Genomic DNA, 26519 nt, shown 5'->3' on the forward strand with positions numbered 1-26519 from the left:
TGTAAGTGGATATTTGGATAGCTCTAAGGATTTCGTTGGAAACGGGAATATCTTCATCTAAAATCTACACAGAAGCACTGTCAGAAACTGCTTTGTGATATCTGCATTCAAGTCACAGAGCTGAACATTCCCTTTCATAGCCCAGGTTGGAAACACTCTTTCTGTAGTATCTGGAAGTGGACATTTTGAGCGAATTCAGGCCTACGGTGAAAACAGAAATATCTTCCCATAAAAAAGAGACAGAAAGATTCTCAGAAACTTAATCGGGATGTGTGTACTCAGTTACCAGAGTTGAACCTTTCTGTTGATACAGTAGTTGGGAAACACTCTTTTTGTAGAATCTGCAAGTGGATATTCGGATTATTTTGAAGATTTCGTTGGAAACGGGAATATCTTCACATAAAATCTAGACAGAAGCATTCTCAGAAACTTCTTTGTGATGTGTTTTCTCTACTTACAGAGTTCAACCTTTCCTTTGATACAGCAGTTTGGAAACACTCTTTTTGTAGAATCGGCAAGTGGATATTTGGATAACTGTGTAGAGTTCGTTGGAAACGGGAATATCTTCATATAAAATCTAGACAGAAGCATTCTCAAAAGCTTGTTTGTGATGAGTGTCCTCAACTAACGGAGCTCAACCATTCTTTTGATACAGCAGTTTGGAAACACTCTTTTGGTAGAATCTGCAAGTGGATATTTGGATAACTGTGAAAATTTCGTTGGAAACGGGAATATCTTCATATAAAATCTAGACGGAAGCATTCTCAGAAACTATTTTGACATGAGTTTCCTCAACTAAAGGAGTTCAACCTTTCTTTTCATACAGCAGTTTGGAAACCCTCTTTTAGAAGAATCTGCAAGTGGATATTTGGATAACAGTGAAGATTTCGTTGGAAACGGGAATATCTTCATATAAAATCTAAACAGAAGCATTCTCAGAAACTTCATTGTGATGTGTGTCCTCCACTAACAGAGTTCAAAGTTTCTTTTAACACTGTAGTTTGGAAACACTCTTTTTGTAGAATCTGCAAGTGGATATTTGGATAACTGTGAAGACTTCGTTGGAAACGGGAATATCTTCATATAAAATCTAAACAGAAGCATTCTCAGAAAGTTCATTGTGATGTGTGTCCTCCACTAACAGAGTTCAAACTTTCTTTTGACACTGTAGTTTGGAAACACCCTTTGTGTAGAATCTGCAAGTGGATATTTCGATAACTGTGAAAATTTCTTTGGAAATGGGAATATCTTCAAATAAAATCTAGACAGAAGCATTCTCAGAAACATCTTTTCGATGTGTGTCTTCAACTAACCGAGTTCCACCTTTCTTTTGATAGAGCAGTTTGGAAACAATCTTTTTGTAGAACCTGTAAGTGGATATTTGGAAACAACTAACAATTTCATTGGAAACGGGAATATCTTCATATAAAATCTAGACAGAAGCATTCTCCGAAACTTCTTTGTGATGTGTGTCCTCAACTAACAGAGTTCAGCCTTTCTTTTGATACAGAAGTTTGAAAACCCCCTTTTGGTAGAATCTGCAAGTGGATATTTGGATAACTGTGAAGATTTCGTTGGAAACGGGAATATCTTCATATAAAATCTAGACAGAAGCATTCTCAGAAGCTTCTTTGTGATGACTGTCCTCAACTAACAGAGTTCAACCATTCTTTTGATACAGCAGTTTGGATACTCTCTTTTTGTAGAATCTGTAAGTGGATATTTGGATACCTCTAAAGATTTCGTTGGAAACGGGAATATCTTCATATAAAATCTAGACAAAAGCATTCTCAGGAACTTCTTTGTGGTGTGCGTCCTCAACTAACAGAGTTCAACCTTTCTTTAAATAGAGCAGTTTGGAAACTCTCTTTTTGTAGAATCTGTAAGTGGATATTTGGATAGCTCTAAGGATTTCGTTGGAAACGGGAATATCTTCATCTAAAATCTACACAAAAGCACTGTCAGAAACTCCTTTGTGATATCTGCATTCAAGTCACAGAGCTGAACATTCCCTTTCATAGCCCAGGTTTGAAACACACTTTCTGTAGTATCTGCAAGTGGACATTTTGAGCGAATTCAGGCCTACGGTGAAAACAGAAATATCTTCCCATAAAAAAGAGACAGAAAGATTCTCAGAAACTTAATCAGGATGTGTGTACTCAGTTACCAGAGTTGAACCTTTCTGTTGATACAGTAGTTGGGAAACACTCTTTTTGTAGAATCGGCAAGTGGATATTTTGATAACTGTGAAGAGTTCGTTGGAAACGGGAATATCTTCATATAAAATCTAGACAGAAGCATTCTCAAAAGCTTGTTTGTGATGAGTGTCCTCAACTAACGGAGCTCAACCATTCTTTTGATGCAGCAGTTTGGAAACACTCTTTTGGTACAATCTGCAAGTGGATATTTGAATAACTGTGAAAATTTCGTTGGAAACGGGAATATCTTCATATAAAATCTAGACGGAAGCATTCTCAGAAACTTCTTTGACATGAGTTTCCTCAACTAAAGGAGTTCAACCTTTCTTTTCATACAGCAGTTTGGAAACCCTCTTTTAGAAGAATCTGCAAGTGGATATTTGGATAACAGTGAAGATTTCGTTGGAAACGGGAATATCTTCATATAAAATCTAAACAGAAACATTCTCAGAAACTTCTTTGTGATGTGTGTCCTCCACTAACAGAGTTCAAAATTTCTTTTAACACTGTAGTTTGGAAACACTCTTTTTGTAGAATCTGCAAGTGGATATTTGGATAACTGTGAAGACTTCTTTGGAAACGGGAATATCTTCGTATAAAATCTAAACAGAAGCATTCTCAGAAACTTCATTGTGATGTGTGTCCTCCACTAACAGAGTTCAAACTTTCTTTTGACACTGTAGTTTGGAAACACTCTTTTTGTAGAATCTGCAAGTGGATATTTCGATAACTGTGAAAATTTCTTTGGAAATGGGAATATCTTCAAATAAAATCTAGACAGAAGCATTCTCAGAAACATCTTTTCGATGTGTGTCTTCAACTAACCGAGTTCCACCTTTCTTTTGACAGAGCAGTTTGGAAACACACTTTTTGTAGAATCTGTAAGTGGATATTTGGATACCTCTAACAATTTCATTGGAAACGGGAATATCTTCATATAAAATCTAGACAGAAGCATTCTCCGAAACTTCTTTGTGATGTGTGTCCTCAACTAACAGAGTTCAAACTTTCTTTTGATACAGAAGTTTCAAAACCCCCTTTTGGTAGAATCTGCAAGTGGATATTTGGATAACTGTGAAGATTTCGTTGGAAACGGGAATATCTTCATATAAAATCTAGACAGAAGCTTTCTCAGAAGCTTCTTTGTGATGAGTGTCCTCAACTAACAGAGTTCAACCATACTTTTGATACAGCAGTTTGGATACTCTCTTTTTGTAGAATCTGTAAGTGGATATTTGGATACCTCTAAAGATTTCGTTGGAAACGGGAATATCTTCATATAAAATCTAGACAAAAGCATTCTCAGAAACTTCTTTGTGGTGTGCGTCCTCAACTAACAGAGTTCAACCTTTCTTTAAATAGAGCAGTTTGGAAACTCTCTTTTTGTAGAATCTGTAAGTGGATATTTGGATAGCTCTAAGGATTTCGTTGGAAACGGGAATATCTTCATCTAAAATCTACACAGAAGCACTGTCAGAAACTGCTTTGTGATATCTGCATTCAAGTCACAGAGCTGAACATTCCCTTTCATAGCCCAGGTTGGAAACACTCTTTCTGTAGTATCTGGAAGTGGACATTTTGAGCGAATTCAGGCCTACGGTGAAAACAGAAATATCTTCCCATAAAAAAGAGACAGAAAGATTCTCAGAAACTTAATCGGGATGTGTGTACTCAGTTACCAGAGTTGAACCTTTCTGTTGATACAGTAGTTGGGAAACACTCTTTTTGTAGAATCTGCAAGTGGATATTCGGATTATTTTGAAGATTTCGTTGGAAACGGGAATATCTTCACATAAAATCTAGACAGAAGCATTCTCAGAAACTTCTTTGTGATGTGTTTTCTCTACTTACAGAGTTCAACCTTTCCTTTGATACAGCAGTTTGGAAACACTCTTTTTGTAGAATCGGCAAGTGGATATTTGGATAACTGTGAAGAGTTCGTTGGAAACGGGAATATCTTCATATAAAATCTAGACAGAAGCATTCTCAAAAGCTTGTTTGTGATGAGTGTCCTCAACTAACGGAGCTCAACCATTCTTTTGATACAGCAGTTTGGAAACACTCTTTTGGTAGAATCTGCAAGTGGATATTTGGATAACTGTGAAAATTTCGTTGGAAACGGGAATATCTTCATATAAAATCTAGACGGAAGCATTCTCAGAAACTATTTTGACATGAGTTTCCTCAACTAAAGGAGTTCAACCTTTCTTTTCATACAGCAATTTGGAAACCCTCTTTTAGAAGAATCTGCAAGTGGATATTTGGATAACAGTGAAGATTTCGTTGGAAATGGGAATATCTTCATATAAAATCTAAACAGAAGCATTCTCAGAAACTTCATTGTGATGTGTGTCCTCCACTAACAGAGTTCAAAGTTTCTTTTAACACTGTAGTTTGGAAACACTCTTTTTGTAGAATCTGCAAGTGGATATTTGGATAACTGTGAAGACTTCGTTGGAAACGGGAATATCTTCATATAAAATCTAAACAGAAGCATTCTCAGAAAGTTCATTGTGATGTGTGTCCTCCACTAACAGAGTTCAAACTTTCTTTTGACACTGTAGTTTGGAAACACCCTTTTTGTAGAATCTGCAAGTGGATATTTCGATAACTGTGAAAATTTCTTTGGAAATGGGAATATCTTCAAATAAAATCTAGACAGAAGCATTCTCAGAAACATCTTTTCGATGTGTGTCTTCAACTAACCGAGTTCCACCTTTCTTTTGATAGAGCAGTTTGGAAACAATCTTTTTGTAGAACCTGTAAGTGGATATTTGGAAACAACTAACAATTTCATTGGAAACGGGAATATCTTCATATAAAATCTAGACAGAAGCATTCTTCGAAACTTCTTTGTGATGTGTGTCCTCAACTAACAGAGTTCAGCCTTTCTTTTGATACAGAAGTTTGAAAACCCCCTTTTGGTAGAATCTGCAAGTGGATATTTGGATAACTGTGAAGATTTCGTTGGAAACGGGAATATCTTCATATAAAATCTAGACAGAAGCATTCTCAGAAGCTTCTTTGTGATGAGTGTCCTCAACTAACAGAGTTCAACCATTCTTTTGATACAGCAGTTTGGTTACTCTCTTTTTGTAGAATCTGTATGTGGATATTTGGATACCTCTAAAGATTTCGTTGGAAACGGGAATATCTTCATATAAAATCTAGAGAAAAGCATTCTCAGGAACTTCTTTGTGGTGTGCGCCCTCAACTAACAGAGTTCAACCTTTCTTTAAATAGAGCAGTTTGGAAACTCTCTTTTTGTAGAATCTGTAAGTGGATATTTGGATAGCTCTAAGGATTTCGTTGGAAACGGGAATATCTTCATCTAAAATCTACACAAAAGCACTGTCAGAAACTCCTTTGTGATATCTGCATTCAAGTCACAGAGCTGAACATTCCCTTTCATAGCCCAGGTTTGAAACACACTTTCTGTAGTATCTGCAAGTGGACATTTTGAGCGAATTCAGGCCTACGGTGAAAACAGAAATATCTTCCCATAAAAAAGAGACAGAAAGATTCTCAGAAACTTAATCAGGATGTGTGTACTCAGTTACCAGAGTTGAACCTTTCTGTTGATACAGTAGTTGGGAAACACTCTTTTTGTAGAATCGGCAAGTGGATATTTTGATAACTGTGAAGAGTTCGTTGGAAACGGGAATATCTTCATATAAAATCTAGACAGAAGCATTCTCAAAAGCTTGTTTGTGATGAGTGTCCTCAACTAACGGAGCTCAACCATTCTTTTGATGCAGCAGTTTGGAAACACTCTTTTGGTACAATCTGCAAGTGGATATTTGGATAACTGTGAAAATTTCGTTGGAAACGGGAATATCTTCATATAAAATCTAGACGGAAGCATTCTCAGAAACTTCTTTGACATGAGTTTCCTCAACTAAAGGAGTTCAACCTTTCTTTTCATACAGCAGTTTGGAAACCCTCTTTTAGAAGAATCTGCAAGTGGATATTTGGATAACAGTGAAGATTTCGTTGGAAACGGGAATATCTTCATATAAAATCTAAACAGAAACATTCTCAGAAACTTCTTTGTGATGTGTGTCCTCCACTAACAGAGTTCAAAATTTCTTTTAACACTGTAGTTTGGAAACACTCTTTTTGTAGAATCTGCAAGTGGATATTTGGATAACTGTGAAGACTTCGTTGGAAACGGGAATATCTTCGTATAAAATCTAAACAGAAGCATTCTCAGAAACTTCATTGTGATGTGTGTCCTCCACTAACAGAGTTCAAACTTTCTTTTGACACTGTAGTTTGGAAACACTCTTTTTGTAGAATCTGCAAGTGGATATTTCGATAACTGTGAAAATTTCTTTGGAAATGGGAATATCTTCAAATAAAATCTAGACAGAAGCATTCTCAGAAACATCTTTTCGATGTGTGTCTTCAACTAACCGAGTTCCACCTTTCTTTTGACAGAGCAGTTTGGAAACACACTTTTTGTAGAATCTGTAAGTGGATATTTGGATACCTCTAACAATTTCATTGGAAACGGGAATATCTTCATATAAAATCTAGACAGAAGCATTCTCCGAAACTTCTTTGTGATGTGTGTCCTCAACTAACAGAGTTCAAACTTTCTTTAGATACAGAAGTTTGAAAACCCCCTTTTGGTAGAATCTGCAAGTGGATATTTGGATAACTGTGAAGATTTCGTTGGAAACGGGAATATCTTCATATAAAATCTAGACAGAAGCTTTCTCAGAAGCTTCTTTGTGATGAGTGTCCTCAACTAACAGAGTTCAACCATTCTTTTGATACAGCAGTTTGGATACTCTCTTTTTGTAGAATCTGTAAGTGGATATTTGGATACCTCTAAAGATTTCGTTGGAAACGGGAATATCTTCATATAAAATCTAGACAAAAGCATTCTCAGAAACTTCTTTGTGGTGTGCGTCCTCAACTAACAGAGTTCAACCTTTCTTTAAATAGAGCAGTTTGGAAACTCTCTTTTTGTAGAATCTGTAAGTGGATATTTGGATAGCTCTAAGGATTTCGTTGGAAACGGGAATATCTTCATCTAAAATCTACACAGAAGCACTGTCAGAAACTGCTTTGTGATATCTGAATTCAAGTCACAGAGCTGAACATTCCCTTTCATAGCCCAGGTTGGAAACACTCTTTCTGTAGTATCTGGAAGTGGACATTTTGAGCGAATTCAGGCCTACGGTGAAAACAGAAATATCTTCCCATAAAAAAGAGACAGAAAGATTCTCAGAAACTTAATCGGGATGTGTGTACTCAGTTACCAGAGTTGAACCTTTCTGTTGATACAGTAGTTGGGAAACACTCTTTTTGTAGAATCTGCAAGTGGATATTCGGATTATTTTGAAGATTTCGTTGGAAACGGGAATATCTTCACATAAAATCTAGACAGAAGCATTCTCAGAAACTTCTTTGTGATGTGTTTTCTCTACTTACAGAGTTCAACCTTTCTTTTGATACAGCAGTTTGGAAACACTCTTTTTGTAGAATCGGCAAGTGGATATTTGGATAACTGTGAAGAGTTCGTTGGAAACGGGAATATCTTCATATAAAATCTAGACAGAAGCATTCTCAAAACTTGTTTGTGATGAGTGTCCTCAACTAACGGAGCTCAACCATTCTTTTGATACAGCAGTTTGGAAACACTCTTTTGGTAGAATCTGCAAGTGGATATTTGGATAACTGTGAAAATTTCGTTGTAAACGGGAATATCTTCATATAAAATCTAGACGGAAGCATTCTCAGAAACTATTTTGACATGAGTTTCCTCAACTAAAGGAGTTCAACCTTTCTTTTCATACAGCAGTTTGGAAACCCTCTTTTAGAAGAATCTGCAAGTGGATATTTGGATAACAGTGAAGATTTCGTTGGAAATGGGAATATCTTCATATAAAGTCTAAACAGAAGCATTCTCAGAAACTTCATTGTGATGTGTGTCCTCCACTAACAGAGTTCAAAGTTTCTTTTAACACTGTAGTTTGGAAATACTCTTTTTGTAGAATCTGCAAGTGGATATTTGGATAACTGTGAAGACTTCGTTGGAAACGGGAATATCTTCATATAAAATCTAAACAGAAGCATTCTCAGAAAGTTCATTGTGATGTGTGTCCTCCACTAACAGAGTTCAAACTTTCTTTTGACACTGTAGTTTGGAAACACCCTTTTTGTAGAATCTGCAAGTGGATATTTCGATAACTGTGAAAATTTCTTTGGAAATGGGAATATCTTCAAATAAAATCTAGACAGAAGCATTCTCAGAAACATCTTTTCGATGTGTGTCTTCAACTAACCGAGTTCCACCTTTCTTTTGATAGAGCAGTTTGGAAACAATCTTTTTGTAGAACCTGTAAGTGGATATTTGGAAACAACTAACAATTTCATTGGAAACGGGAATATCTTCATATAAAATCTAGACAGAAGCATTCTCCGAAACTTCTTTGTGATGTGTGTCCTCAACTAACAGAGTTCAAACTTTCTTTTGATACAGAAGTTTGAAAACACCCTTTTGGTAGAATCTGCAAGTGGATATTTGGATAACTGTGAAGATTTCGTTGGAAACGGGAATATCTTCATATAAAATCTAGACAGAAGCATTCTCAGAAGCTTCTTTGTGATGACTGTCCTCAACTAACAGAGTTCAACCATTCTTTTGATACAGCAGTTTGGATACTCTCTTTTTGTAGAATCTGTAAGTGGATATTTGGATACCTCTAAAGATTTCGTTGGAAACGGGAATATCTTCATATAAAATCTAGAGAAAAGCATTCTCAGGAACTTCTTTGTGGTGTGCGTCCTCAACTAACAGAGTTCAACCTTTCTTTAAATAGAGCAGTTTGGAAACTCTCTTTTTGTAGAATCTGTAAGTGGATATTTGGATAGCTCTAAGGATTTCGTTGGAAACGGGAATATCTTCATCTAAAATCTACACAAAAGCACTGTCAGAAACTCCTTTGTGATATCTGCATTCAAGTCACAGAGCTGTACATTCCCTTTCATAGCCCAGGTTTGAAACACACTTTCTGTAGTATCTGCAAGTGGACATTTTGAGCGAATTCAGGCCTACGGTGAAAAGAGAAATATCTTCCCATAAAAAAGAGACAGAAAGATTCTCAGAAACTTAATCAGGATGTGTGTACTCAGTTACCAGAGTTGAACCTTTCTGTTGATACAGTAGTTGGGAAACACTCTTTTTGTAGAATCGGCAAGTGGATATTTTGATATCTGTGAAGAGTTCGTTGGAAACGGGAATATCTTCATATAAAATCTAGACAGAAGCATTCTCAAAAGCTTGTTTGTGATGAGTGTCCTCAACTAACGGAGCTCAACCATTCTTTTGATGCAGCAGTTTGGAAACACTCTTTTGGTACAATCTGCAAGTGGATATTTGGATAACTGTGAAAATTTCGTTGGAAACGGGAATATCTTCATATAAAATCTAGACGGAAGCATTCTCAGAAACTATTTTGACATGAGTTTCCTCAACTAAAGGAGTTCAACCTTTCTTTTCGTACAGCAGTTTGGAAACCCTCTTTTAGAAGAATCTGCAAGTGGATATTTGGATAACAGTGAAGATTTCGTTGGAAACGGGAATATCTTCATATAAAATCTAAACAGAAACATTCTCAGAAACTTCTTTGTGATGTGTGTCCTCCACTAACAGAGTTCAAAATTTCTTTTAACACTGTAGTTTGGAAACACTCTTTTTGTAGAATCTGCAAGTGGATATTTGGATAACTGTGAAGACTTCTTTGGAAACGGGAATATCTTCGTATAAAATCTAAACAGAAGCATTCTCAGAAACTTCATTGTGATGTGTGTCCTCCACTAACAGAGTTCAAACTTTCTTTTGACAGTGTAGTTTGGAAACACTCTTTTTGTAGAATCTGCAAGTGGATATTTCGATAACTGTGAAAATTTCTTTGGAAATGGGAATATCTTCAAATAAAATCTAGACAGAAGCATTCTCAGAAACATCTTTTCGATGTGTGTCTTCAACTAACCGAGTTCCACCTTTCTTTTGACGGAGCAGTTTGGAAACACACTTTTTGTAGAATCTGTAAGTGGATATTTGGATACCTCTAACAATTTCATTGGAAACGGGAATATCTTCATATAAAATCTAGACAGAAGCATTCTCCGAAACTTCTTTGTGATGTGTGTCCTCAACTAACAGAGTTCAAACTTTCTTTAGATACAGAAGTTTCAAAACCCCCTTTTGGTAGAATCTGCAAGTGGATATTTGGATAACTGTGAAGATTTCGTTGGAAACGGGAATATCTTCATATAAAATCTAGACAGAAGCTTTCTCAGAAGCTTCTTTGTGATGAGTGTCCTCAACTAACAGAGTTCAACCATTCTTTTGATACAGCAGTTTGGATACTCTCTTTTTGTAGAATCTGTAAGTGGATATTTGGATACCTCTAAAGATTTCGTTGGAAACGGGAATATCTTCATATAAAATCTAGACAAAAGCATTCTCAGAAACTTCTTTGTGGTGTGCGTCCTCAACTAACAGAGTTCAACCTTTCTTTAAATAGAGCAGTTTGGAAACTCTCTTTTTGTAGAATCTGTAAGTGGATATTTGGATAGCTCTAAGGATTTCGTTGGAAACGGGAATATCTTCATCTAAAATCTACACAGAAGCACTGTCAGAAACTGCTTTGTGATATCTGCATTCAAGTCACAGAGCTGAACATTCCCTTTCATAGCCCAGGTTGGAAACACTCTTTCTGTAGTATCTGGAAGTGGACATTTTGAGCGAATTCAGGCCTACGGTGAAAACAGAAATATCTTCCCATAAAAAAGAGACAGAAAGATTCTCAGAAACTTAATCGGGATGTGTGTACTCAGTTACCAGAGTTGAACCTTTCTGTTGATACAGTAGTTGGGAAACACTCTTTTTGTAGAATCTGCAAGTGGATATTCGGATTATTTTGAAGATTTCGTTGGAAACGGGAATATCTTCACATAAAATCTAGACAGAAGCATTCTCAGAAACTTCTTTGTGATGTGTTTTCTCTACTTACAGAGTTCAACCTTTCTTTTGATACAGCAGTTTGGAAACACTCTTTTTGTAGAATCGGCAAGTGGATATTTGGATAACTGTGAAGAGTTCGTTGGAAACGGGAATATCTTCATATAAAATCTAGACAGAAGCATTCTCAAAACTTGTTTGTGATGAGTGTCCTCAACTAACGGAGCTCAACCATTCTTTTGATACAGCAGTTTGGAAACACTCTTTTGGTAGAATCTGCAAGTGGATATTTGGATAACTGTGAAAATTTCGTTGTAAACGGGAATATCTTCATATAAAATCTAGACGGAAGCATTCTCAGAAACTATTTTGACATGAGTTTCCTCAACTAAAGGAGTTCAACCTTTCTTTTCATACAGCAGTTTGGAAACCCTCTTTTAGAAGAATCTGCAAGTGGATATTTGGATAACAGTGAAGATTTCGTTGGAAATGGGAATATCTTCATATAAAGTCTAAACAGAAGCATTCTCAGAAACTTCATTGTGATGTGTGTCCTCCACTAACAGAGTTCAAAGTTTCTTTTAACACTGTAGTTTGGAAATACTCTTTTTGTAGAATCTGCAAGTGGATATTTGGATAACTGTGAAGACTTCGTTGGAAACGGGAATATCTTCATATAAAATCTAAACAGAAGCATTCTCAGAAAGTTCATTGTGATGTGTGTCCTCCACTAACAGAGTTCAAACTTTCTTTTGACACTGTAGTTTGGAAACACCCTTTTTGTAGAATCTGCAAGTGGATATTTCGATAACTGTGAAAATTTCTTTGGAAATGGGAATATCTTCAAATAAAATCTAGACAGAAGCATTCTCAGAAACATCTTTTCGATGTGTGTCTTCAACTAACCGAGTTCCACCTTTCTTTTGATAGAGCAGTTTGGAAACAATCTTTTTGTAGAACCTGTAAGTGGATATTTGGAAACAACTAACAATTTCATTGGAAACGGGAATATCTTCATATAAAATCTAGACAGAAGCATTCTCCGAAACTTCTTTGTGATGTGTGTCCTCAACTAACAGAGTTCAAACTTTCTTTTGATACAGAAGTTTGAAAACCCCCTTTTGGTAGAATCTGCAAGTGGATATTTGGATAACTGTGAAGATTTCGTTGGAAACGGGAATATCTTCATATAAAATCTAGACAGAAGCATTCTCAGAAGCTTCTTTGTGATGACTGTCCTCAACTAACAGAGTTCAACCATTCTTTTGATACAGCAGTTTGGATACTCTCTTTTTGTAGAATCTGTAAGTGGATATTTGGATACCTCTAAAGATTTCGTTGGAAACGGGAATATCTTCATATAAAATCTAGAGAAAAGCATTCTCAGGAACTTCTTTGTGGTGTGCGTCCTCAACTAACAGAGTTCAACCTTTCTTTAAATAGAGCAGTTTGGAAACTCTCTTTTTGTAGAATCTGTAAGTGGATATTTGGATAGCTCTAAGGATTTCGTTGGAAACGGGAATATCTTCATCTAAAATCTACACAAAAGCACTGTCAGAAACTCCTTTGTGATATCTGCATTCAAGTCACAGAGCTGAACATTCCCTTTCATAGCCCAGGTTTGAAACACACTTTCTGTAGTATCTGCAAGTGGACATTTTGAGCGAATTCAGGCCTACGGTGAAAAGAGAAATATCTTCCCATAAAAAAGAGACAGAAAGATTCTCAGAAACTTAATCAGGATGTGTGTACTCAGTTACCAGAGTTGAACCTTTCTGTTGATACAGTAGTTGGGAAACACTCTTTTTGTAGAATCGGCAAGTGGATATTTTGATAACTGTGAAGAGTTCGTTGGAAACGGGAATATCTTCATATAAAATCTAGACAGAAGCATTCTCAAAAGCTTGTTTGTGATGAGTGTCCTCAACTAACGGAGCTCAACCATTCTTTTGATGCAGCAGTTTGGAAACACTCTTTTGGTACAATCTGCAAGTGGATATTTGGATAACTGTGAAAATTTCGTTGGAAACGGGAATATCTTCATATAAAATCTAGACGGAAGCATTCTCAGAAACTTCTTTGACATGAGTTTCCTCAACTAAAGGAGTTCAACCTTTCTTTTCATACAGCAGTTTGGAAACCCTCTTTTAGAAGAATCTGCAAGTGGATATTTGGATAACAGTGAAGATTTCGTTGGAAACGGGAATATCTTCATATAAAATCTAAACAGAAACATTCTCAGAAACTTCTTTGTGATGTGTGTCCTCCACTAACAGAGTTCAAAATTTCTTTTAACACTGTAGTTTGAAAACACTCTTTTTGTAGAATCTGCAAGTGGATATTTGGATAACTGTGAATACTTCGTTGGAAACGGGAATATCTTCGTATAAAATCTAAACAGAAGCATTCTCAGAAACTTCATTGTGATGTGTGTCCTCCACTAACAGAGTTCAAACTTTCTTTTGACACTGTAGTTTGGAAACACTCTTTTTGTAGAATCTGCAAGTGGATATTTCGATAACTGTGAAAATTTCTTTGGAAATGGGAATATCTTCAAATAAAATCTAGACAGAAGCATTCTCAGAAACATCTTTTCGATGTGTGTCTTCAACTAACCGAGTTCCACCTTTCTTTTGACAGAGCAGTTTGGAAACACACTTTTTGTAGAATCTGTAAGTGGATATTTGGATACCTCTAACAATTTCATTGGAAACGGGAATGTCTTCATATAAAATCTAGACAGAAGCATTCTCCGAAACTTCTTTGTGATGTGTGTCCTCAACTAACAGAGTTCAAACTTTCTTTTGATACAGAAGTTTCAAAACCCCCTTTTGGTAGAATCTGCAAGTGGATATTTGGATAACTGTGAAGATTTCGTTGGAAACGGGAATATCTTCATATAAAATCTAGACAGAAGCTTTCTCAGAAGCTTCTTTGTGATGAGTGTCCTCAACTAACAGAGTTCAACCATTCTTTTGATACAGCAGTTTGGATACTCTCTTTTTGTAGAATCTGTAAGTGGATATTTGGATACCTCTAAAGATTTCGTTGGAAACGGGAATATCTTCATATAAAATCTAGACAAAAGCATTCTCAGAATCTTCTTTGTGGTGTGCGTCCTCAACTAACAGAGTTCAACCTTTCTTTAAATAGAGCAGTTTGGAAACTCTCTTTTTGTAGAACCTGTAAGTGGATATTTGGATAGCTCTAAGGATTTCGTTGGAAACGGGAATATCTTCATCTAAAATCTACACAGAAGCACTGTCAGAAACTGCTTTGTGATATCTGCATTCAAGTCACAGAGCTGAACATTCCCTTTCATAGCCCAGGTTGGAAACACTCTTTCTGTAGTATCTGGAAGTGGACATTTTGAGCGAATTCAGGCCTACGGTGAAAACAGAAATATCTTCCCATAAAAAAGAGACAGAAAGATTCTCAGAAACTTAATCGGGATGTGTGTACTCAGTTACCAGAGTTGAACCTTTCTGTTGATACAGTAGTTGGGAAACACTCTTTTTGTAGAATCGGCAAGTGGATATTTTGATAACTGTGAAGAGTTCGTTGGAAACGGGAATATCTTCTTATAAAATCTAGACAGAAGCATTCTCAAAAGCTTGTTTGTGATGAGTGTCCTCACCTAACGGAGCTCAACCATTCTTTTGATGCAGCAGTTTGGAAACACACTTTTGGTACAATCTGCAAGTGGATATTTGGATAACTGTGAAAATTTCGTTGGAAACGGGAATATCTTCATATAAAATCTAGACGGAAGCATTCTCAGAAACTTCTTTGTGATGTGTTTTCTCTACTTACAGAGTTCAACCTTTCTTTTGATACAGCAGTTTGGAAACACTCTTTTTGTAGAATCGGCAAGTGGATATTTGGATAACTGTGAAGAGTTCGTTGGAAACGGGAATATCTTCATATAAAATCTAGACAGAAGCATTCTCAAAAGCTTGTTTGTGATGAGTGTCCTCAACTAACGGAGCTCAACCATTCTTTTGATACAGCAGTTTGGAAACACTCTTTTGGTAGAATCTGCAAGTGGATATTTGGATAACTGTGAAAATTTCGTTGGAAACGGGAATATCTTCATATAAAATCTAGACGGAAGCATTCTCAGAAACTATTTTGACATGAGTTTCCTCAACTAAAGGAGTTCAACCTTTCTTTTCATACAGCAGTTTGGAAACCCTCTTTTAGAAGAATCTGCAAGTGGATATTTGGATAACAGTGAAGATTTCGTTGGAAATGGGAATATCTTCATATAAAATCTAAACAGAAGCATTCTCAGAAACTTCATTGTGATGTGTGTCCTCCACTAACAGAGTTCAAAGTTTCTTTTAACACTGTAGTTTGGAAATACTCTTTTTGTAGAATCTGCAAGTGGATATTTGGATAACTGTGAAGACTTCGTTGGAAACGGGAATATCTTCATATAAAATCTAAACAGAAGCATTCTCAGAAAGTTCATTGTGATGTGTGTCCTCCACTAACAGAGTTCAAACTTTCTTTTGACACTGTAGTTTGGAAACACCCTTTTTGTAGAATCTGCAAGTGGATATTTCGATAACTGTGAAAATTTCTTTGGAAATGGGAATATCTTCAAATAAAATCTAGACAGAAGCATTCTCAGAAACATCTTTTCGATGTGTGTCTTCAACTAACCGAGTTCCACCTTTCTTTTGATAGAGCAGTTTGGAAACAATCTTTTTGTAGAACCTGTAAGTGGATATTTGGAAACAACTAACAATTTCATTGGAAACGGGAATATCTTCATATAAAATCTAGACAGAAGCATTCTCCGAAACTTCTTTGTGATGTGTGTCCTCAACTAACAGAGTTCAGCCTTTCTTTTGATACAGAAGTTTGAAAACACCCTTTTGGTAGAATCTGCAAGTGGATATTTGGATAACTGTGAAGATTTCGTTGGAAACGGGAATATCTTCATATAAAATCTAGACAGAAGCATTCTCAGAAGCTTCTTTGTGATGACTGTCCTCAACTAACAGAGTTCAACCATTCTTTTGATACAGCAGTTTGGATACTCTCTTTTTGTAGAATCTGTAAGTGGATATTTGGATACCTCTAAAGATTTCGTTGGAAACGGGAATATCTTCATATAAAATCTAGACAAAAGCATTCTCAGGAACTTCTTTGTGGTGTGCGTCCTCAACTAACAGAGTTCAACCTTTCTTTAAATAGAGCAGTTTGGAAACTCTCTTTTTGTAGAATCTGTAAGTGGATATTTGGATAGCTCTAAGGATTTCGTTGGAAACGGGAATATCTTCATCTAAAATCTACACAAAAGCACTGTCAGAAACTCCTTTGTGATATCTGCATTCAAGTCACAGAGCTGAACATTCCCTTTCATAGCCCAGGTTTGAAACACACTTTCTGTAGTATCTGCAAGTGGACATTTTGAGCGAATTCAGGCCTACGGTGAAAACAGAACTATCTTCCCATAAAAAAGAGACAGAAAGATTCTCAGAAACTTAATCAGGATGTGTGTACTCAGTTACCAGAGTTGAACCTTTCTGTTGATACAGTAGTTGGGAAACACTCTTTTTGTAGAATCGGCAAGTGGATATTTTGATAACTGTGAAGAGTTCGTTGGAAACGGGAATATCTTCATATAAAATCTAGACAGAAGCATTCTCAAAAGCTTGTTTGTGATGAGTGTCCTCAACTAACGGAGCTCAACCATTCTTTTGATGCAGCAGTTTGGAAACACTCTTTTGGTACAATCTGCAAGTGGATATTTGGATAACTGTGAAAATTTCGTTGGAAACGGGAATATCTTCATATAAAATCTAGACGGAAGCATTCTCAGAAACTTCTTTGACATGAGTTTCCTCAACTAAAGGAGTTCAACCTTTCTTTTCATACAGCAGTTTGGAAACCCTCTTTTAGAAGAATCTGCAAGTGGATATTTGGATAACAGTGAAGATTTCGTTGGAAACGGGAATATCTTCATATAAAATCTAAACAGAAACATTCTCAGAAACTTCTTTGTGATGTGTGTCCTCCACTAACAGAGTTCAAAATTTCTTTTAACACTGTAGTTTGGAAACACTCTTTTTGTAGAATCTGCAAGTGGATATTTGGATAACTGTGAAGACTTCGTTGGAAACGGGAATATCTTCGTATAAAATCTAAACAGAAGCATTCTCAGAAACTTCATTGTGATGTGTGTCCTCCACTAACAGAGTTCAAACTTTCTTTTGACACTGTAGTTTGGAAACACTCTTTTTGTAGAATCTGCAAGTGGATATTTCGATAACTGTGAAAATTTCTTTGGAAATGGGAATATCTTCAAATAAAATCTAGACAGAAGCATTCTCAGAAACATCTTTTCGATGTGTGTCTTCAACTAACCGAGTTCCACCTTTCTTTTGACAGAGCAGTTTGGAAACACACTTTTTGTAGAATCTGTAAGTGGATATTTGGATACCTCTAACAATTTCATTGGAAACGGGAATATCTTCATATAAAATCTAGACAGAAGCATTCTCCGAAACTTCTTTGTGATGTGTGTCCTCAACTAACAGGGTTCAAACTTTCTTTTGATACAGAAGTTTGAAAACCCCCTTTTGGTAGAATCTGCAAGTGGATATTTGGATAACTGTGAAGATTTCGTTGGAAACGGGAATATCTTCATATAAAATCTAGACAGAAGCATTCTCAGCAGCTTGTGATGAGTGTCCTCAACTAACAGAGTTCAACCATTCTTTTGATACAGCAGTTTGGATACTCTCTTTTTGTTGAATCTGTAAGTGGATATTTGGATACCTCTAAGGATTTCGTTGGAAACGGGAATATCTTCATATAAAATCTAGACAAAAGCATTCTCAGAAACTTCTTTGTGGTGTGCGTCCTCAACTAACAGAGTTCAACCTTTCTTTAAATAGAGCAGTTTGGAAACTCTCTTTTTGTAGAATCTGTAAGTGGATATTTGGATAGCTCTAACGATTTCGTTGGAAACGGGAATATCTTCATCTGAAATCTACACAGAAGCACTGTCAGAAACTGCTTTGTGATATCTGCATTCAAGTCACAGAGCTGAACATTCCCTTTCATAGCCCAGGTTTGAAACACTCTTTCTGTAGTATCTGGAAGTGGACATTTTGAGCGAATTCAGGCCTACGGTGAAAACAGAAATATCTTCCCATAAAAAAGAGACAGAAAGATTCTCAGAAACTTAATCGGGATGTGTGTACTCAGTTACCAGAGTTGAACCTTTCTGTTGATACAGTAGTTTGGAAACACTCTTTTTGTAGAATCTGCAAGTGGATATTTGGATAACTTTGAAGATTTCGTTGGAAACGGGAATATCTTCATATAAAATCTAGACAGAAGCATTCTCAGAAACTTCTTTGTGATGTGTTTTCTCTACTTACAGAGTTCAACCTTTCTTTTGATACAGCAGTTTGGAAACACTCTTTTTGTAGAATCGGCAAGTGGATATTTGGATAACTGTGAAGAGTTCGTTGGAAACGGGAATATCTTCATATAAAATCTAGACAGAAGCATTCTCAAAAGCTTGCTTGTGATGAGTGTCCTCAACTAACGGAGCTCAACCATTCTTTTGATACAGCAGTTTGGAAACACTCTTTTGGTAGAATCTGCAAGTGGATATTTGGATAACTGTGAAAATTTCGTTGTAAACGGGAATATCTTCATATAAAATCTAGACGGAAGCATTCTCAGAAACTATTTTGACATGAGTTTCCTCAACTAAAGGAGTTCAACCTTTCTTTTCATACAGCAGTTTGGAAACCCTCTTTTAGAAGAATCTGCAAGTGGATATTTGGATAACAGTGAAGATTTCGTTGGAAATGGGAATATCTTCATATAAAGTCTAAACAGAAGCATTCTCAGAAACTTCATTGTGATGTGTGTCCTCCACTAACAGAGTTCAAAGTTTCTTTTAACACTGTAGTTTGGAAATACTCTTTTTGTAGAATCTGCAAGTGGATATTTGGATAACTGTGAAGACTTCTTTGGAAACGGGAATATCTTCATATAAAATCTAAACAGAAGCATTCTCAGAAAGTTCATTGTGATGTGTGTCCTCCACTAACAGAGTTCAAACTTTCTTTTGACACTGTAGTTTGGAAACACCCTTTTTGTAGAATCTGCAAGTGGATATTTCGATAACTGTGAAAATTTCATTGGAAATGGGAATATCTTCAAATAAAATCTAGACAGAAGCATTCTCAGAAACATCTTTTCGATGTGTGTCTTCAACTAACCGAGTTCCACCTTTCTTTTGATAGAGCAGTTTGGAAACAATCTTTTTGTAGAACCTGTAAGTGGATATTTGGAAACAACTAACAATTTCATTGGAAACGGGAATATCTTCATATAAAATCTAGACAGAAGCATTCTCCGAAACTTCTTTGTGATGTGTGTCCTCAACTAACAGAGTTCAGCCTTTCTTTTGATACAGAAGTTTGAAAACCCCCTTTTGGTAGAATCTGCAAGTGGATATTTGGATAACTGTGAAGATTTCGTTGGAAACGGGAATATCTTCATATAAAATCTAGACAGAAGCATTCTCAGAAGCTTCTTTGTGATGACTGTCCTCAACTAACAGAGTTCAACCATTCTTTTGATACAGCAGTTTGGATACTCTCTTTTTGTAGAATCTGTAAGTGGATATTTGGATACCTCTAAAGATTTCGTTGGAAACGGGAATATCTTCATATAAAATCTAGACAAAAGCATTCTCAGGAACTTCTTTGTGGTGTACGTCCTCTACTAACAGAGTTCAACCTTTCTTTAAATAGAGCAGTTTGGAAACTCTCTTTTTGTAGAATCTGTAAGTGGATATTTGGATAGCTCTAAGGATTTCGTTGGAAACGGGAATATCTTCATCTAAAATCTACACAAAAGCACTGTCAGAAACTCCTTTGTGATATCTGCATTCAAGTCACAGAGCTGAACATTCCCTTTCATAGCCCAGGTTTGAAACACACTTTCTGTAGTATCTGCAAGTGGACATTTTGAGCGAATTCAGGCCTACGGTGAAAACAGAAATATCTTCCCATAAAAAAGAGACAGAAAGATTCTCAGAAACTTAATCAGGATGTGTGTACTCAGTTACCAGAGTTGAACCTTTCTGTTGATACAGTAGTTGGGAAACACTCTTTTTGTAGAATCGGCAAGTGGATATTTTGATAACTGTGAAGAGTTCGTTGGAAACGGGAATATCTTCATATAAAATCTAGACAGAAGCATTCTCAAAAGCTTGTTTGTGATGAGTGTCCTCAACTACCGGAGCTCAACCATTCTTTTGATGCAGCAGTTTTGAAACACTCTTTTGGTACAATCTGCAAGTGGATATTTGGATAACTGTGAAAATTTCGTTGGAAACGGGAATATCTTCATATAAAATCTAGACGGAAGCATTCTCAGAAACTTCTTTGACATGAGTTTCCTCAACTAAAGGAGTTCAACCTTTCTTTTCATACAGCAGTTTGGAAACCCTCTTTTAGAAGAATCTGCAAGTGGATATTTGGATAACAGTGAAGATTTCGTTGGAAATGGGAATATCTTCATATAAAATCTAAACAGAAGCATTCTCAGAAACTTCATTGTGATGTGTGTCCTCCACTAACAGAGTTCAAAATTTCTTTTAACACTGTAGTTTGGAAACACTCTTTTTGTAGAATCTGCAAGTGGATATTTGGATAACTGTGAAGACTTTGTTGGAAACGGGAATATCTTCATATAAAATCTAAACAGAAGCATTCTCAGAAACTTCATTGTGATGTGTGTCCTCCACTAACAGAGTTCAAACTTTCTTTTGACACTGTAGTTTGGAAACACTCTTTTTGTAGAATCTGCAAGTGGATATTTCGATAACTGTGAAAATTTCTTTGGAAATGGGAATATCTTCAAATAAAATCTAGACAGAAGCATTCTCAGAAACATCTTTTCGATGTGTGTCTTCAACTAACCGAGTTCCACCTTTCTTTTGATAGAGCAGTTTGGAAACACTCTTTTTGTAGAATCTGTAAGTGGATATTTGGATACAACTAACAATTTCATTGGAAACGGGAATATCTTCATATAAAATCTAGACAGAAGCATTCTCCGAAACTTCTTTGTGATGAGTGTCCTCAACTAACAGAGTTCAACGTTTCTTTCGATACAGAAGTTTGAAAACCCCCTTTTGGTAGAATCTGCAAGTTGATATTTGGATAACTGTGAAGATTTAGTTGGAAACGGGAATATCTTCATATAAAATCTAGACAGAAGCATTCTCAGAAGCTTCTTTGTGATGAGTGTCCTCAACTAACAGAGTTCAACCATTCTTTTGATACAGCAGTTTGGATACTCTCTTTTTGTAGAATCTGTAAGTGGATATTTGGATACCTCTAAAGATTTCTTTGGAAACGGGAATGTCTTCATATAAAATCTAGACAAAAGCATTCTCAGGAACTTCTTTGTGGTGTGCCTCCTCAACTAACAGAGTTCAACCTTTCTTTAAATAGAGCAGTTTGGAAACTCTCTTTTTGTAGAATCTGTAAGTGGATATTTGGATAGCTCTAAGGATTTCGTTGGAAACGGGAATATCTTCATCTGAAATCTACACAAAAGCACTGTCAGAAACTGCTTTGTGATATTTGCATTCAAGTCACAGAGCTGAACATTCCCTTTCATAGCCCAGGTTTGAAACACACTTTCTGTAGTATCTGGAAGTGGACATTTTGAGCGAATTCAGGCCTATTTTGAAAACAGAAATATCTTCCCATAAAAAAGAGACAGAAAGATTCTCAGAAACTTAATCGGGATGTGTGTACTCAGTTACCAGAGTTGAACCTTTCTGTTGATTCAGTAGTTTGGAAACACTCTTTTTGTAGAATCTGCAAGTGGATATTTGGATAACTTTGAAGATTTCGTTGGAAACGGGAATATCTTCATATAAAATCTAGACAGAAGCATTCTCAGAAACTTCTTTGTGACGTGTTTTCTCTACTTACAGAGTTCAACCTTTCTTTTGATACAGCAGTTTGGAAACACTCTTTTTGTAGAATCGGCAAGTGGATATTTGGATAACTGTGAAGAGTTCGTTGGAAACGGGAATATCTTCATATAAAATCTAGACAGAAGCATTCTCAAAAGCTTGTTTGTGATGAGTGTCCTCAACTAACGGAGCTCAACCATTCTTTTGATACAGCAGTTTGGAAACACTCTTTTGGTAGAATCTGCAAGTGGATATTTGGATAACTGTGAAAATTTCGTTGGAAACGGGAATACCTTCATATAAAATCTAGACGGAAGCATTCTCAGAATCTTCTTTGACATGAGTTTCCTCAACTAAAGGAGTTCAACCTTTCTTTTCATACAGCAGTTTGGAAACCCTCTTTTAGAAGAATCTGCAAGTGGATATTTGGATAACAGTGAAGATTTCATTGGAAACGGGAATATCTTCATATAAAATCTAAACAGAAGCATTCTCAGAAACTTCATTGTGATGTGTGTCCTCCACTAACAGAGTTCAAACTTTCTTTTGACACTGTAGTTTGGAAACACTCTTTTTGTAGAATCTGCAAGTGGATATTTGGATAACTGTGAAGATTTCGTTGGAAACGGGAATATCTTCATATAAAATCTAAACAGAAGCATTCTCAGAAACTTCATTGTGATGTGTGTCCTCCACTAACAGAGTTCAAACTTCCTTTTGACACTGTAGTTTGGAAACACTCTTTTTGTAGAATCTGCAAGTGGATATTTCGATAACTGTGACGCTTTCGTTGGAAATCGGAATATCTTCAAATAAAATCTAGACAGAAGCATTCTCAGAAACATCTTTTCGATGTGTGTCTTCAACTAACCGAGTTCCACCTTTCTTTTGATAGAGCAGTTTGGAAACACTCTTTTTGTAGAATCTGTAAGTGGATATTTGGATACAACTAACAATTTCATTGGAAACGGGAATATCTTCATATAAAATCTAGACAGAAGCATTCTCCGAAACTTCTTTGTGATGTGTGTCCTCAACTAACAGAGTTCAACCTTTCTTTTGATACAGAAGTTTGGATACTCTCTTTTTGTAGAATCTGTAAGTGGATATTTGGATACCTCTTAAGATTTCGTTGGAAACGAGAATATCTTCATATAAAATCTAGACAAAAGCATTCTCAGAAACTTCTTTGTGGTGTGCATCCTCAACTAACAGAGTTCAACCTTTCTTTAAATAGAGCAGTTTGGAAACTCTCTTTTTGTAGAATCTGTAAGTAGATATTTGGATAATTCTAAGGATTTGGTTGGAAACGGGAATATCTTCATCTAAAATCTACACAGAAGCACTGTCAGAAACTGCTTTGTGATATCTGCATTCCAGTCACAGAGCTGAACATTCCCTTTCATAGCCCAGGTTTGAAACACTCTTTCTGTAGTATCTGGAAGTGGACATTTTGAGCGAATTCAGGCCTACGGTGAAAACAGAAATATCTTCCCATAAAAAAGAGACAGAAAGATTCTCAGAAACTTAATCGGGATGTGTGTACTCAGTTACCAGAGTTGAACCTTTCTGTTGATACAGTAGTTTGGAAACACTCTTTTTGTAGAATCTGCAAGTGGATATTTGGATAACTTTGAAGATTTCGTTGGAAACGGGAATATCTTCATATAAAATCTAGACAGAAGCATTCTCAGAAACTTCTTTGTGATGTGTTTTCTCTACTTACAGAGTTCAACCTTTCTTTTGATACAGCCGTTTGGAAACACTCTTTTTGTAGAATCGGCAGGTGGATATTTGGATAACTGTGAAGAGTTCGTTGGAAACGGGAATATCTTCATATAAAATCTAGACAGAAGCATTCTCAAAAGCTTGTTTGTGATGAGTGTCCTCAACTAACGGTGCTCAACCATTCTTTTCATACAGCAGTTTGGAAACCCTCTTTTAGAAGAATCTGCAAGTGGATATTTGGATAACAGTGAAGATTTCGTTGGAAAGAGGAATATCTTCATATAAAATCTAAACAGAAGCATTCTCAGAAACTTCATTGTGATGTGTGTCCTCCACTAAGAGAGTTCAAACTTTCTTTTGACACTGTAGGTTGGAAACACTCTTTTTGTAGAATCTGCAAGTGGATATTTCGATAACTGTGAACATTTCGTTGGAAACGGAAGTATCTTCATATAAAATCTAGACAAAAGCATTCTCAGAAACTTCTTTGTGGTGTGCGTCCTCAACTAACAGAGTTCAACCTTTCTTTAAATAGAGCAGTTTGGAAACTCTCTTTTTGTAGAATCTGTAAGTGGATATTTGGATAGCTCTAACGATTTCGTTGGAAACGGGAATATCTTCATCTAAAATCTACACAGAAGCACTGTCAGAAACTGCTTTGTGATATCTGCATTCAAGTCACAGAGCTGAACATTCCCTTTCATAGCCCAGGTTTGAAACACTCTTTCTCTAGTATCTGGAAGTGGACATTTTGAGCGAATTCAGGCCTACGGAGAAAACAGAAATATCTTCCCATAATAAAGAGACAGAAAGATTCTCAGAAACTTAATCGGGATGTGTGTACTCAGTTACCAGAGGTGAACCTTTCCGTTGATACAGTAGTTGGGAAACACTCTTTTTGTAGAATCTGCAAGTGGATATTTGGATAACTTTGAAGATTTCGTTGGAAACGGGAATATCTTCATATAAAATCTAGACAGAAGCATTCTCAGAAACTTCTTTGTGATGTGTTTTCTCTACTTACAGAGTTCAACCTTTCTTTTGATACAGCAGTTTGGAAACACTCTTTTTGTAGAATCGGCAAGTGGATATTTGGATAACTGTGAAGAGTTCGTTGGAAACGGGAATATCTTCATATAAAATCTAGACAGAAGCATTCTCAAAAGCTTGTTTGTGATGAGTGTCCTCAACTAACGGAGCTCAACCATTCTTTTGATACAGCAGTTTGGAAACACTCTTTTGGTAGAATCTGCAAGTGGATATTTGGATAACTGTGAAAATTTCGTTGGAAACGGGAATATCTTCATATAAAATCTAGACGGAAGCATTCTCAGAAACTTCTTTGACATGAGTTTCCTCAACTAAAGGAGTTCAACCTTTCTTTTCATACAGCAGTTTGGAAACCCTCTTTTAGAAGAATCTGCAAGTGGATATTTGGATAACAGTGAAGATTTCGTTGGAAACGGGAATATCTTCATATAAAATCTAAACAGAAGCATTCTCAGAAACTTCATTGTGATGTGTGTCCTCCACTAACAGAGTTCAAAATTTCTTTTGACACTGTAGTTTGGAAACACTCTTTTTGTAGAATCTGCAAGTGGATATTTCGATAACTGTGAAGACTTCGTTGGAAATGGGAATATCTTCAAATAAAATCTAGACAGAAGAATTCTCAGAAACATCTTTTCGATGTGTGTCTTCAACTAACCGAGTTCCACCTTTCTTTTGACAGAGCAGTTTGGAAACACACTTTTTGTAGAATCTGTAAGTGGATATTTTGATACCTCTAACAATTTCATTGGAAACGGGAATATCTTCATATAAAATCTAGACAGAAGCATTCTCCGAAACTCCTTTGTGATGTGTGTCCTCAACTAACAGAGTTCAAACTTTCTTTTGATACAGAAGTTTGAAAACCCCCTTTTGGTAGAATCTGCAAGTGGATATTTGGATAACTGTGAAGATTTCGTTGGAAACGGGAATATCTTCATATAAAATCTAGAGAGAAGCATTCTCAGAAGCTTCTTTGTGATGAGTGTCCTCAACTAACAGAGTTCAACCATTCTTTTGATACAGCAGTTTGGATACTCTCTTTTTGTAGAATCTGTAAGTGGATATTTGGATACCTCTAAAGATTTCGTTGGAAACGGGAATATCTTCATATAAAATATAGACAAAAGCATTCTCAGAAACTTCTTTGTGGTGTGCGTCCTCAACCAACAGAGTTCAACCATTCTTTAAATAGAGCAGTTTGGAAACTCTCTTTTTGTAGAATCTGTATGTGGATATTTGGATAGCTCTAAGGATTTCGTTGGAAACGGGAATATGTTCATCTTAAATCTACACAGAAGCACTGTCAGAAACTGCTTTGTGATATATACATTCAAGTCACGGAGCTGAACATTCCCTTTCATAGCCCAGGTTTGAAACACTCTTTCTGTAGTATCTGGAAGTGGACATTTTGAGCGAATTCAGGCCAACGGTGAAAACAGAAATATCTTCCCATAAAAAAGAGACAGAAAGATTCTCAGAAACTTAATCGGGATGTGTGTACTCAGTTACCAGGGTTGAACCTTTCTGTTGATATAGTAGTTTGGAAACACTCTTTTTGTAGAATCTGCAAGTGGATATTTGGATA

This window comes from Gorilla gorilla, chromosome 15 (genome assembly GCF_029281585.2).
Source record: "Gorilla gorilla gorilla isolate KB3781 chromosome 15, NHGRI_mGorGor1-v2.1_pri, whole genome shotgun sequence".
Taxonomy (NCBI): Eukaryota; Metazoa; Chordata; class Mammalia; order Primates; family Hominidae; genus Gorilla; species Gorilla gorilla.